Genomic DNA, 13,250 nt, shown 5'->3' with positions numbered 1-13,250 from the left:
TGAGACTTTATTCTTTTCAATAAAGGAGACTTATTCAATGAGAAAACAGAAAAATAAATAATTAATTAATTAAATTTTTTTAAATCCCCACATGGAGGCTAGTCCAGAGGGTTCCTTTCAACCATTGAGCCTCTATCATAGGACACAGCCGCAACAACAAAATATAGATCTCCAGCCAAGTGTGATGGTGCACACCTGTAATCCCAGGAGGCTGAGACAGGAGGGTGACGGGTTAAAAACCAGCCTCAGCAACTTAGGGAGACTGTGATGGTTTGGGTTTAGAATGTTCCCCGAGACCACAGGGAGACAAGCAGCCATGTTGGACGTGGGCTTCGCTGCTGAGGGGGTGCTGGGGATGTGGCCTTGGGGCTATATTTGGTCCATTTCCTTGCTTGCTCTCTCGCTCCCGGCCTCCAGTGCTGAAAGCAGAGCCCTTGTACTCTTCTCTCTCTGCATCCCATGCTCTGAGCTCAACAAGTGCAACCTGGCCTAACATGGACTGGACCCCTGAATTCTTCAGAACTGTGAGGAAATAAATCTTTCTGAGTTGTCCTCATTGGGTCTTATTGTTTTGGTTTGGTTTGTTGTTTTTTTTTGTGTGTGTGTGGGGGGGGTTGTTGTTGTTGTTAGTCACAGTGGTGAAAATGCTAACTGAAACAAACCATCAGCAAACTTCATGAGGCCCCATTTCAAAATTAAAAATTAAAAAGGGCTGGTAGCTCAGAGGTAGAATACCCCTGGATTCAATCTCCAGTACCAAAAATAAAAATTAAAAAAGGGCCAGGGGTATCACTTGGAGGTAGACTGCCTCTGGGTTCGATCCACAGAACAAAACAAACAAACAAACAAAAAAATGTCTAATCCAGGCACAGTTGTGCATGCCTGTAATCCCAGAATTTGGGAACCTGAGAAAGGAGAAACATAGGTTTGAGGCCAGCCTCAGCAACTCAGTGAGACCTTCAGCAACTTTTTGAGACCCTGTTTCCAAATAAAATATAAAATAGGGCTGAGAGTATAGCTCAGAGGTAGAATCCCCCTGGGTTCAATCCCCAGTGCTCCTCCAAGATAGATGGTCTAGTGTGCTCAATATTAAAAATTTGAATGTGAGTAATATCTCCTTTATCAAAAAATATTAGACAACAATTCTTAGGTGGGCTTTCTACATTTAAATATGCTTGTTTAAATTACTCAAGATAGCCGGGCGTGGTGGCGCACGCTTGTAATCCGCGCTTGGGAGGCAGAGACAGGAGGATCGCGCAGGTTCGAAGCCAGCCGCGGGTGCTGGCTTAGGAGACCCTGTTTCCAAATAAAAATGTAAAAATAGGTCTGGGAGTGTAGCCCGGAGGTAGAAGGGCTTCCAGGAACCCCAGTACCACCAAAAAAAAAAAAAAAAAAAAAAATTACTCAAGATAGCCAGGCGTGGTGGCGCACGCTTGTAATCCCCACGCTTGGGAGGCAGAGACAGGAGGATCGCGCAGGTTCGAAGCCAGCCGTGCGCTGGCTTAGGAGACCCTGTTTCCAAATATAAAAAAAATGTAAAAAGAGGTCTGGGAGTGTAGCCCGGAGGTAGAAGGGCTTCCAGGAACCCCAGTACCACCAAAAAATAAATAAATAAATAAATAAATAAATAAATTACTCAAGATATATTAAAAAGTAAGCAAAGAATGTTTCTTTTTGAGATCAGCTACGCTGCTTATAAAAACCAACATTACAATAGTCGCTTCAGTATCTTATGTCCTACAGCAACACTAAGCAAACTCCTAGGCTTTTTTTTTTTTTTAACCTATCTCAAATGTACTAGAATCTGAAGCTCAACATAATTTGAAGTTACACTCTAGTACTGGGATAATCTTTTTTATCAGATTCTATTTCTCAACAGCCAAATTTCTTCGATAGAATAACGTGTGAGTGGCATCCCAGGGGCTGATGGGATATTCTGTTGCAGAGATAAGTGCGTACTGTGAAACCACAGGCTCAATATGCCATAATATATCCTGAGCGCCTGCCAGTCCACGGAGTCCTTCTGACCTACAGACCTCCGGCTCCATAACTTTGGAAGTTTGCATTTTCCTAGAGGCAAAAATCTGAACGAGGACAGCCTGGGTGCTTTCTCTAGACAAAATCGTCCCTAGATGTTCATAAGATCCTCAGTCAATTGATTAATTCTGCTTCTTTTTATTCTGATCAATGTTCTCGCCTGCCTGGCTCGTGTAGAACAAGGTAAGAATCCTAGTGGCACCTGCCTAGAGCATTTGAAATCCTCTGGGAATCCTGAAGTCAACTCTTTTTTAGGTATCCTCAAAATTAAGCAGGGGCCCCAACACACACCTTTGAGTAAAATCAGGATATCAAGGTATGGAAGGGGGGAAAAAAAAGGCTATACACCAGCCTGGAGGCGAAGGATAATCTGTCTGACGATGGAGTGCCAGACTCTGAGGGTTCCTAAGGTTTTGATTTATTTCTACAAGTTTAATGAAAGTAGCCAGGCATTTGAGTGTGCCCTGGGGTGTGTTGTTTTGATGTATCACAATTTTTTTTCCAGGTCTTGAGTTTGTGGGCCTTTGCTAATTTTTTTCTTCTCTCTCCCTCTCTCTCTCTCTCCCTCCCCCCCCATAATTAAGACCATTTCACAGCAAGCCCCCTTGATCTCTCCAACAAAGGAATGTGCCTATTGTCAGGTATCCGCTATTCAAAAGCCTCTAGATGGCCCCTTTTCTTTTTTCTTTTTTCCAGAACAAAATAACCTATTAGCATTGGCATTCTGCCGAACCTTGATTGCCCAAATGCCCAACACTGGGAGGTTCCCAGTCCCAAAGCTGTGGCCTGGCATTGTGCTGGGTGCTAAAAGTGCACGTTGTATAGGGCTGGGAACTTGGGAGCTGGCAGGCAGAGTTCCTGAGGATCTAGGAAGTAGTCCTCAGTCTTCCAGAGATGTTATTTCTGGTGGACACTTAGATTAGGAACAGAAATGTTGAAATGTGTCTTTTGGGGTTTCATGGGCCACATTTCTTAACTGCGAGTGCACAACTGAGGTAGCATTATATTCATCAAAATATTTTTTACCCCAGCATGGTGGCACATGCCTGTAATCCCAGTACTTGTGAAGCTGAGTCAGAAGGATTGATCACAGGTTCGAGGCCAGCCTCAGCTACTCAATAAGGCCCTCGGCAACTTAGTGAGACCCTGTTTCAAAATTAAGAATAAAAAATAGGGCTGGTGGGTGTAAAACTTGAAGGTAGAATGCCCCTGAATTCCATCCCCAGTGACAATAAATAAATAAATAAATAAATAAATAAATAAATATAAAAAATAAATAAATAAATAAATAAGGCTGGGAGTAGGAAAAAAGATTTCAAATATTACCTAGAAGTTTGAATTTGATAAACCTTTTTTTTTTCTTTTTTTCTTCTATTGGAGATTGAACCCAGGGGCTTTCTACCTATGACTTAAATCTCCAGCCCTTTTTTTAATTTTGTATTTTGGAAAGGGGACTCACTAAGTTGCTGAGGCTGATCTCAAACCTGCAATCATTGTCTCAGCATTACAAGCACTGGGAATATAGGCAGATGTCCTTTTTTTTTTTTTTTTTTTTTTTTTGGCAGTACTGCGGATTGAACCCAGGTGCATTCTACCTCCAAGCTACACCTCCAGCCTATTTTTTATTCTTTACTTTGAAACAGGGTCTCACTAAGTTGTAGAAGTTCTCACAAATTAGTTGAGACTGGCTTTGAACATGCGATCCTCCTGTCTCAGCCTCCCAAGTACTGGGGTTACAAGCGTGCGCCACCATGCCCGGTAGATGTCCCTCTTTTTTGTTAGATCATTCAACTGATGCCAGAGAGAAGAGGTGTCTTGGAAATACGATTCGTGTGTAGTTGCTGCAGCTATTAAATTAAGATTGAAATCTGAATGCGACTTTTTTTATATGATGCCACTGCTATGTGAAGGATCTGAATTTGTGTTGCATGGGTTTAGAATTTGATTTAATTCAACGGCAGCTTTATGCATTCATTTTGGTTTGAACTGATTCCGCAGCATGCCGAGTATGATTGAAATTTGCTGACAGTCATTTTCCCTAAGCAAGTACATTTCTGTTGTTTGACTCGACTATATCAAAGTAAGAAAGATAATCATACTAAAGGAAAAACTAAAGCCCTTGCATCATTAGCTTTTCCATCTAGAAGCCATCTGCTGTTAACTCAGCCCAGAGTGCCCTCTACTAGCCTTCTTTAGTAATTTAGCATTCTTTAGTAACCTTGTTCAAATCTCACCTCCATTAAAAATTAAGCAATCTATTTTGCAGTCCCTCCCTCTTCCCGAGATCCTGCCCACATCCAAACTGCCACAACATACCACCTTGTCTTGCCCCCAATTCCACGTTTATACGTTTTCTATTTATGTGTTTGCAATTCCTTTCTAAATTGTAAGTTCTTGCTTGACAGGGGCACTTACTCTTCCTTTTCCCCAATCCTGTAAATTGTACAGAAAATTCCTTTGAAAAGCAACATACAGTAATCATTTTGTTTTTAGGCCTGGGCGACAAAAACAAAACAAAACACCTGATAAATATAACACCATCAAATTGGTACAGTGACCCACTGTAGGATCTTTAGAGTCTTGCCCATGGCACGGCGGAGAACACCTGTAATTCTAGTACTTGGGCCTCTGAAACAAGAGGAACAGAGACTTGAGGACAGCCTCAACTACTTGTGAAACTCTCAGCAATCTGCAAGGTTGTGTTTCAAAACAAAACAAAAAATAAAACAAGGGTTGGGGTAAAATGACCCTGAATTCAATCCCCAGTACCCCCCCCCAAAAAAAGAAGAAAAGAAAAATCTTAACCATTTTTCTATGCTCACAGAATCTTATGACTATAATTGTTCCAAAAGACATTTGCTTAGAACTAAAATCCTTTTTTTTTTTTTTTTTTTTTTTTTTTTTGCAGTACTGGGGATGGAACCCAGGGGCACGGTAGCTCCAAGTTACATCCTCAGCTCTATATTTTTATTCTTTATCTTGAAACAGGGTCTCACTAAGTTGCAGAGGGCCTCACTAAGTAGCTGAGTTTGGCTACAAACCTGAAATCCTCCTGTCTCAGCCTCCCAAGTACTGGGATTACAAGCCTGTGCCACCAGGCGCAGCTAGGAAGTTACATTCCTAATAAGTACCCAGGCGATGCTGATACTGCTGTCCAGGACCACACCCTGACAATCACTGTACACCCAGTTCTTAGTCAATCTTCCATGCTTTCTACAAAAAGTGAAGAGCCCTTGGGCTGTAACAAAGGAAGATGATCTGATAAGCACGTGAAAACTGCATCAAACTGGTACCAAGATCCACTATAGTTCTTGAATGGTTCCTGATCCTTTGGGTTTCTCTGTTGGTTTGCTTGTTTGTTTACTGTGATACTGAGGCTTGAACACAGGGCGCTGTAGAATGCTACACACCCTCAGCCCTATTTGTTTGTTTCTTTTTGAAACAGGGTTTTGCTAGGTTCCTAAGAGTCTCAATACACTGGCAAGGCTGTCCTCAAACCTACACTCCTCTGGTCTCAGCCTCCCAAGTACTGGGATTACAGGCATGTGCCACTGACACCTGGTCTGGTCCCTGATTCTTTTTTTTTTTTTTTCTTTTTTTTTTTTTTATGGTACTAGGGGTGGAACCCAGAGGCTTTCTATCTCTGGGCTATACTGCCCGACCTATTTTATATTTTTTATTTGGAAACAGGGTCTCACTAAGTTGCTGAAAGCCTCACTAAGTAGCTGAAGCTGGCTTCAAACCTGCGCGATCCTCCTGTCTCAGCCTCCCAAGCGCGGGGATTACAAGCGTGTGCCACCACTCCAGGCTTGGTTCCTGATCTTGAGTGGTTTTCCCGGGTGGGCAGAGGTTTTCTGAGGCTTTGAAATTGTCCTTTCCACTTGGGAATGAGTCCTAGAACATTTCTGAGTGGTCCAGAGTGCTTCAAAACACGCACCAGCAGATGAGGTCATAGTCATACAAAAAGTCAGAAGTAGAGGAGGGGAGAGGAGAAGCTATGCTCACTGTCAAAGGCGTGTTTTCTGTAGACAAGTGAATGGGGCTATTGTATACAAACTCGAGGGCTGCCAAGCATGCGGCCCAATTATTTTGTCTGTATGAGCATGGCACGGAAGGATCGCTAGGGAACTTGACTCACACGAGTTTGTGCTTAATCTGATAGCAGCAGGAAAAAGCCTCGAGGATTTGAACCCAAGAGTCTTTACAAGTTTGTTGTCTAAGTCTAGAAAATAATACTTAGAAAGATCACAAGTACTCTTGCTTACAACATCCTTAGAAATAATAAGCAATTGCAAGTGATAAAAACGGTGCTCTATTTTGGTCAAAATATTGACAACCATAATGAGAATTACATGATAACCTTGGGCGTGGTGGCGCACGCTTGTAATCCCCAGCGCTTGGGAGGCTGAGACAGGAGGATCACACAGATTCGAAGCCAGCCTCAGCTACTTAGTGAGGCTCTCAGCAACTTAGTGAGACCCTGTTTCCAAATAAAGTATATTTAAAAAAAAAAAAATAGGTTTGGAAGTATAGCCCAAAGGTAGTAAAGCCCCTGGGTTCCACCCCCAGTACCACAAAAATAAATAAATAAATCTAGGGTTTAGCCTGGCATGGTGGTGCATGCCTATAATCCCAGTACTTGGGACACTGAGACGGGGTTTTGCAGGTTCAAGGCCAGCCTCAGCAACTTAGCAAGGCCCTCAGCACCTTAGTGAGACCCTATTCCAAATTTTTTTTTAAAAAAGGGACTAAGATAGAGCTAAGGGTTAGAATGCCCATGAGTTGAACCCTCAATACAAAACAAGCCCCCCCCCAAAAGAAAATAAATCTAGGGTTTAGTCTCTCAAAAAACTGGAGTTCAAGCCGGGCATGGTGGCGCAAGCTTGTAATCCCCACACTTGGGAGGCGGAGACAGGAGAATCGTGCAGGTTCGAAGCCAGTCGCGCTGACTTGAGACCCCGTTTCTAAATAAAAAGTATAAAACAGGTCTGGGAGTGTAGCCCAGAGGTAGAAGGGTTTCCAGGAACCCCAGTACCACAAAAAAAAAAGAAAGAACTGGAGTTCAGAGATGTATATTTAGACTCTACTCTCTCTAGGCATTAAGGTTTGGATTCAGAATGTCCCCCCTAGAGCTGGGCATGATGGAGAATGTATGTATTCCCAGTACTTGGGAGGCTAAGACAGGAGGATTGCAGGGTCCAGGATACCATCAGCAACATAGTGAGGTTCTCAGCAACCTAGTAAGATCCTGTGAAACACACACACACACACACACACACAATGTCCCCCTAAACCTCATGGAGAGGAGGCTGTCATGTTGGAGGTGGGGCTTGAATGCTAAGAAGGAATCCCTGGGGTTTGGCCTTGGGTATTATATATGTTCCCTCCTGCTCTTGCTTCCAGCCTCTGTGGTTTGAGAGCACAGTCCTTATATGCTTTCTCTGTGCTCCCTTGAGCTCCTCAGACTTCACCTAACCTAACATGGACTGAACTCCTGAAATCTCCAGAACTGTGAGCAAATCTTCCTTCTGCTAAATTGTGGTGGTCAGGTATTTAGGATTACAGCAGTGAGAATACTGACTGAAACATTGGCTATTCTTGTCTTGACCTATCTTTAAAGTGTCTGTAAAAGTACAAAGAGTTGTGTTGTCTAGAGTCTAGAGTCTTAAAGGAATAGAGATCTGCTTCAATGTTGGAATAGACACATCACTGGGCATCTTTGAGAAAACATCATTCAATCTGCAACATGGCAATGGAGATGATTTAGGACCCTTAAAATTTATCAGCTGCATTAGAATACCATTCAGGTGGCTGACCAGAGACCAAAGAGTAAAGGCCAGAAAACAAGAGGAATAATGACTGCCACCTGGCCTCCGGGAGCACAACACTACCCTTCCCTGAACACCATACAGGTGAAAGAGGGGCTGGAAGTTTGCTGCAAATCCCCCATGATATGCACATTTGCTGTTCAAGTCATGACTAGGCACACCTGAGGAAATAGTGACCCACAGAAAGCTGCCCATTGAAACAGGCTCCACAGGTAAGACAGAATGTTATACGTGAGGCTGTCAAAGATGAATTCTGCTTAAAACAGATGTAACTAGAAGCAGTTTGGGTAGGATGGTTCATTCCTTGTTGGGACAGGAGAATAGAAAATGAGGCTGTGGGTCAGGCTGTAATCCTAGTATTTGGAAGGCTGAGATGGGAGGATCACCAGTTAGAGGATAGCCTCAGAAACTTAGCAAGATCCTGCTTCAAAAATACAAAGGGCTGGGAGTATAGCTTAGAGGTAGACTGCCCCTGGGTTCACTCTCCAGTGTAAGAAAGAAGAGGAAGGAAAGGAGGAAGGGAAGAACAGATAGAGGAAGGAATGAAAGAAGAGAGAGGGGAAAAAAGAACTGTGAGAAGAACTACATCGCACTGTAAGCAGTACTGGCTTAGGGAGAAGGAGTGAAGGAGGTAACAGTGGCAAGATGATCCCTACATTCCAAATCCTAATTCTGGCAGTTGGCTAACACTCCAGGCTGCACTGCCCTGCACAGGATTCATTTGATCTAAGCCCTCTCCACCTGCAGAGACGGGGGTGGAATGCAGAGGCTGGGTGGGGGGAACTGAAAGGTTTGAAATCCTAAAAACTCACAGGAGCTCGCAGACTGGAACTCTAATCATTCAACAAAGAGTAACTGCAGAAAGTTATCAAAGACCTTAAAGCCTCCATAAACACTGTATTTACTTCTCACTGGGGAGAGGGGCTGCAGAGAAAAATGGTTTGGACTGGGATGGATTGAAATTACAAAAAGTCATACGGTTCTTAGAAAACGTTTATTGTTTCCAGGCATAAGAAATCTTAAAGTGTTGACACTAACACAACAATGATGTAACACAAACCAGAACAAATATTTATTGAACTATAGCTATGTGAGGCCCGAATTAGTTGCTATAATTCTTCATGATTTATAGCTTTCTTTTACTCTCTCCTTTATAAATTCTAAAGTGTAATCTAAACAAAAATTTGGGGTCGTTTTAAGCATTTTAATAAAGTCATTATTTCATCATGGGTAAATCTCTTCTACAATTAATGCCTTGCTTCTTACTGTGGTGTGTCAGCACATTTTCATACCTATACATAAAACCATACAAATGTATAACAAAAATGTCTTTCTTGAAAGTCTGATATTAATGAAAGCCCAACGATGATAAATGAGTCTCTGGGCAATTGTAACAAACAGAAGCTTCAAAAATCGCATGCTCTTTTCTAAGCTGCTGTGTTGAACTGCCTCATCGAGTGTATTCATTCCAGGCATTTAACTGAATGCAAATTCATACAAAGACCCATGAGGACAATCCACTGTGGTGAACGCTTCTGCAACTCCCCTGGATGCTACTGACACTTCCTTAAACGGGAAAAAGAATGAGCACGCAGCTGCGTATCTAGAATTTACCTCCTGTACCGAAAAGATAGATTTGCATTAGTTCTAGCCAATATAGATTTAATATAGAAATTAAGAAACAATGTGTGCTTTTAGGATTCTAGAAGGAAAATTTGGGAGTTATCTCAATTTCAAGAGTTAGAGTCTAACTGACTTGCTATTGTGAGAGATACTGAGACAGCATAATTATCTGTTAAAATTAAAAAAAAATTAAATCAGTATTCATGCGAATACAACAGCTTTGTGTTTTTCTCAGTGAATAAAATTATCCTAATTTCCTAACAACATCCCTTTCGCATTAATGAAACCAAGGCTTCTACTTACCAAATATAAAGTAGAAATTCTTAGAAAAGACAAATGAGAGTCCAGGAATAAATGGCCCCCTACAGCCAAAGACTTGGTAGGACAGAAGGGAGGTAAATGTGAACTCTTGAATTTTAGAGAATGACTTTAATAAAGAATTAAGTTATCCCAGCCTGGGACTTTACAATGTCATTGAGACTAATCAGAAATCATTCTGAGAAGACTGCAGGCATAAACATTTATTTCTCTAAAAAAGAGTAAAACATTTCCCAATTTTATTTTTGACTTGAAGAGAATAAACCACAATGTATAGTCTATTAGGCTGCTTTAAGTGTTACTTAGTATTTCCAAATCATTTTATTTTTACGATGAAATAGTGAGGAAATTAAGATAGAAAGAGATGAAATGGCCTGGGGAGTCAGAATGGAAGAGAGAGAAACAAAACCAGAGACAAGAAGAGCAGAGTGGAAACATAGTAGGGCCACCTATAAGCACTGAGCAAGTTCCTTTGACCTCTGGACCCTGCTTTTTCATCTGTAAAATAGTAATAATACCACCTACCGCTCAACAATACCACCACCTCCTCTGACCTAGGAAGAGAGAGGCCAAGTACCCAGCAGCCTGCATCGTACATAATCAGCCATCCAAGAAACACTCTCCCACCAGTCCACCATCCACAATCCCATTTTCCTCACCCAGCACAATGCATATACAGTTGACCCAAAGCCCATTCTGAGAGGAATATGGTAACCGTGCACGCAGAGAACTTGTCAAGCACAGGGCTCCATTCGTTCTTCCTACCCTCCCTCACCCTGGATCCCAAATTTACTAAGTGGTTGAGACACGATCAAATCAAACATGGGCTCCGCTACAGAACTGCCTCTGCACCTGCATCTTATCTATGGCAGTGATTGACTGAAAAGTTACTTTAACATTGCTGCTAAATCCGTTATTTTAATGTGTCACCAGGAAAATCAAATTCATTTCTAGGAGCTGGGCGTGGTGGCCCACGCTAGTAATTCCAGTATTTGGGAGGCTGAGATAGGAGGATCCGGTTCCCAGCAAGCCAGCCAGCCAGCCAGCCTCAGCTACTTAGGCCCTCTACAATTTAGTGAAAGCTTGTTTCAAAATGAAGAATAAAAAAATTGGGCTGGAGGTATAGCTTGGAGGTAGAATGTCCCTGGGTTCAATCCCTAACACCAGCAAAAAAAAAAAAAAAAAATCATTTCTAGCGTAGCTTTACCTTTTGGTAATCACATAAAAAAAAAAAAACTATTAAAACTTCTCATTTTAAGATATATATTTTCCAATATATATTTCTAATAGAAATTCTATGTATTCTCAATAATTTGTAACTATTATAAACTGAAGGATAGTTAAAAAACATTTTTCTCAGGATATTGCCTGCCTGGGCATTTAAATGACTCCATTTAGTCTTGAGTTCAAAGATATAACATAACCTTTTATTTTTCTTTTCCTTTTCTCTCCCAAATAAAATAGCAAATTAAGAGAGCAATTGTGGAAAATATAGATTGCATGAATAAAACAGATGAGTGAAAAGAATATGGACCAAATCTGTATTTATGAAGCAATGACCTTCAAAACTGGCAGGGAGGTGTTAACACTGTTCCTCACAGGGGAGCAATTATACTACAAACCCCATGTAGACTTTCATTTCTCGTGGTCTGTAAATAGATTTTCGTATCAGAAAGAATGAAAGAATAGATATGGAACGGTGGCAACCTTCACTAGAAGGCATAAGGCATTCTGATTACCTTAATAATTACATCCTAAGTGCTAGATCAGTGAAGCTGCTGCAATATGAAAGGCTAGACCAATACTTTGACAGAATTGCCTCCGACTGAAATTTACCAAAATGTGGCTGTTCTAACTCCAACCTACAGATTCCTGTCTAATTCCACAGTACCTGAAATGGTATCTGATTATCTCAAAAGTCATGAAAAGCCTTCTAGAGTAGACACCTTAGTGAAATGCAAACATGATACAACTTTTAAAGAGTTAAACTATATCTATATATATAGTACTGCAGCTCCTAAAATGTTGGAAATATGGCTTACCCCAATAAGCTCACCTATTCTTTCCATGCTAATTTAAGACTCAGCCGGGCGCCGTGGCGCACGCTTGTAATCCCAGCGCTTGGGAGGCGGAGACAGGAGGATCGCGCAGGTTCGAAACCAGCCGCGCTGGCTTAAGAGACCCTGTTTCCAAATAAAAATGTAAAAATAGGTCTGGGAGTGTAGCCTGGAGGTAGAAGGGCTTCCAGGAACCCCAATACCACCAAAATAAATAAAAAATAAAAGACTCTCTACCAGTTTGACAAATATGTTCTCTCCCCCCCCCTCTACAAATGTACAGGAGGGCAAATTACCTAAAGCTCAATCTTTAAATAATAAAAAACTAAACGTAAAAATATTAATTGCACACAAGATACTGTCTTTACTTAATCTTTATGGGTAAAAACAAAAGCAGTTCAAATAGTGGTGCTAAATAATGGCATTACATATGTTTTAGAATCCCTCTATTTCTTGGATCCCGTGCAAGAAACAAATGCACAATCACTAACACACCTACACCATGGATACTTTCTATACTGTGGCCATACTACACCACGCTTAATTTTTTATAACATAAAATAAGAGCAGCAGGAAAAAAAAAAAAACACAACCCTAGTAGGATACAACACACATAAGCCCAATAAGTCCTGCGTAACTTAAAAATATTCTTCTCAGTGACGATTTAAAAAAAAAAACTACCAGCAATTATAATACCATTCAACCAACCTCATAGAGCCCACTGGCTGAGAAAAATAACTAGTGGCCTCACTGTGACACCTTAAACCACAAAGTCACCAGTCATTTCTGGTGGAGTGCTGATGTGAGTGATTTCACTTACACTCTGTACCTGGGCAAAGTTAATGACTTGCTCCAGAAAGTTTATCTCACCTCAATATGAGAAAAGTGTTCTTAAGACCCATGAATTCCAAATCTCACACTGCCCTTGATAGGCTATTGTGTAAAGGCTTTAAATTTAAAAACAAAACGATACTTTCAAAGCTCTTGACAATGTCATCAAATAGCAAAGATGTCAATCCCGTGTTTTCTCCTCCACCAAAACAAACAAACAAAAACTGTACACAACAAATGATACAATAGAAATAAAAAGTAACAAGCCACTCATTGAATAAGGGAATACAAAACATCTCTCATACCCTACACAAACCCCTTCTCTCGCGGCCAGCATGTTTAGTGTGTATTTAAGCAGCCTTAAAAAGACATCTGGAGCTCTTTCTCTGCCCTATGGCTCTTTGGCAGCGGTCATCACTGAAGCCCGGAGCTGGTCGTGGTGGACATGCAAAGTGGAAAGCCTCTGCTCAGTTCAGCTCAGAGCACGGAGTCAGCAGAGAGCAGCTGCTCTCCTATTCGACCCAACGTCTTTCTCATCCACCGCTATTTTCCGCTT

At 41.4% G+C, this 13,250-nt stretch overlaps 1 protein-coding gene across 5 annotated transcripts in view; it reads right to left on the bottom strand.

The window, feature by feature from the left end:
* The window catches only part of FRMD5 (FERM domain containing 5), a gene marked incomplete at both ends in the record, with an annotated part of 311,565 nt that overhangs the window by 297,299 nt on the left and 1,016 nt on the right, over positions 1–13,250 (bottom strand). The window lies entirely within an intron of this gene.

Source organism: Muscardinus avellanarius, assembly GCF_963383645.1.
Source record: "Muscardinus avellanarius genome assembly, chromosome: 12".
NCBI classification, from domain to species: Eukaryota; Metazoa; Chordata; class Mammalia; order Rodentia; family Gliridae; genus Muscardinus; species Muscardinus avellanarius.
Note: the sequence above shows the minus strand (reverse complement) of the source record. Positions and strands in the feature narration are given on the sequence as shown.